The sequence below is a fragment of the Lepidochelys kempii genome, chromosome 1, assembly GCF_965140265.1.
Source record: "Lepidochelys kempii isolate rLepKem1 chromosome 1, rLepKem1.hap2, whole genome shotgun sequence".
NCBI lineage: Eukaryota > Metazoa > Chordata > Testudines > Cheloniidae > Lepidochelys > Lepidochelys kempii.
The window spans coordinates 195,857,538-195,859,722 of NC_133256.1; positions in this window are offsets into that span (position 1 = coordinate 195,857,538).

Below are 2,185 nucleotides of genomic sequence, written 5' to 3' on the forward strand. Positions count from 1 at the left end.
TAGGCTGACAGTCTTAGAGTTTATTGATGTTTATCTCCAGATGCAGCACAGGACAGTGATACTTCAAGTTTCTCCCCCTTACATAGTTCAATTAGGGTTGCCACATTCCTAATTGCTGGTAACTGGACCTGAGGTCCCACCCCTGCTCCCCTTCTTCCCCCAAGGCCCTGCCCCCGTAAGCTCACTGGATTGTGTCAACGAGCCTGCCTGCAGGTAGGAGGCAGCCCTGGCTGAGCAGGGATTGGTGCAGGATAATGACCTGGTGCCTCCTCCCATCCATGGTGACTGGACTTTTGGGTCAGGTGCCATTTATGGATGCTAGGTCCCCTTTTCGACCAGACTTTTCAGTTGAAAACTGGGCACCTGGCAACTCTAAATGGCACATGGACACAGACACCAAAAACTGGACTGTCTGGGTAAAATCCAGACAGGTGGCAACCCTAGGTTCAACTATTTTTTGAAGGGACCCCTCTCTGTGGGTGAAAGAATAGCTCAATTTCTAGGCTGAGTCACTCATTGGTTCTCCTGAGCACCAACAAGGAGCCAACTATGATGGCAGCCTGTGGAGTAGATATTCCAGTTTAGAGTGGAGCAAGACCAAAAATAAACGCCAGTCGCTATCAACGTAGGCTGAATTCATGCCATTTGGTCTAGAGGTATTATAAAAATCCCCTGACCCATCCAATTATCACCAATACAAACATATCTGAAGCTCTTCCCAGGCTCCACACACTGGAATTCTGAACATGACCCAAGAGATTGAGTCCTTATTCTGGTATAACTCCCTTGGAGTTTTGTCTGGTAAGAACTGTGCAGGGACTTTAGGTTTAGGGGCAATGCATCTTAGTCTAAATATGAAGAACTATTACAATTCCTTATCTAGCTCATGCAGAATTTTCTAATGCATGGGTGAGCATCTGCCTTATGTTCCTTCTGTTGTAAGGTGTTTTAGCTTCCACATTGCAATAAATGACAAACTCCTGATAAAGGTGCCTGTTAAATAGGTAAGTGACTGCTAAGACTGGAGTTCAAAGGGGCTCTGTGCTGTATTTCCCACCTTTGTTAACCTGGGTTTAGCTCCACCAGTGTTTGGCTTAGGTGCCCTAGTGTAGATGGGCTGCTGTTTTGAACACCTGCTCGGAGCAAAGTGGTGATGATGATGCTTAGAACAGTGGTGGCTGCCACCGGTGTGCGGCATGCTGTAGGGCTCCCCAGGTTGACAGTACTAGTGGAGCTGAACCAGTGCTTGGAATGCTGTGAAATGTACCCAGAGTGTCCCTTATGCGGACAGCACCATAAAACACAAACTCAGTGATAAAGACAAACGAATGCTCTGTTAAATGTCTCTTTCATTTTAGAAGTCTGAAGATAGCTTTCCTTAAATGTTTTCTATAGACAACAGTTTCAGGGCCTGAGCCAGCTTCACAAGATGTTAACCGCTCGTATAATCTTTTCCTCATAAAAGAGAGATTTAAAACAAAAACCACCACCACCTATGGTCATGATTATAAATGCCTCCTGTTCATCAGTAAGGCTTGGGAGGTTTTTCCATCGCTTACATTTTTCTTGCTTTTACTCTAAATTCTTTTCTTTGACTGCTAATTTGAAAATCTTAAACTTAGATTTCTGAGCCTACCAATTTAAAGGACCATGCTGCTAATTAGAATACTGGCGTCTTTCCATGAGAAGGATAGTCACAAAAATGTTTTTGGAGATACAAATACATCTATTTTGCTTTTCTTTCAAAACAGTCTTTTGTTGACTGATGGGTTTCTTTAAAAAAATTATTTCTACGGATCAATGGAAGACTTCAGCCAGCAGCACTGAATTCAGTACTAAGAGTCATGCAAGAACAAATACAGTACAGGCAGCTTCAATGTAACATTCCCTCACACTGTCACACTAACATGACTCAGTCCTATTTATGGCCTATGTAAAATAGATTGGTCTTGGAAGCACCACTTCTGGACTGGTATGCCTACCCAAACATTTTTCTCTGTGTTGAGATTGCCACTCAGGGTACCAGTTGTGGCGGTGGACACCTATCCACTGGAAACTGGCCTGAGGCCACCAGTTCATTTCCATAGGCTGCCAATCCACCATTAGATGGTAAGGACTTCTAATATTAGGCAGTGGTGACCAGGTTTTAAACAGGTGCCCCAGAGATGAAAAGCAGTGTTCTCAT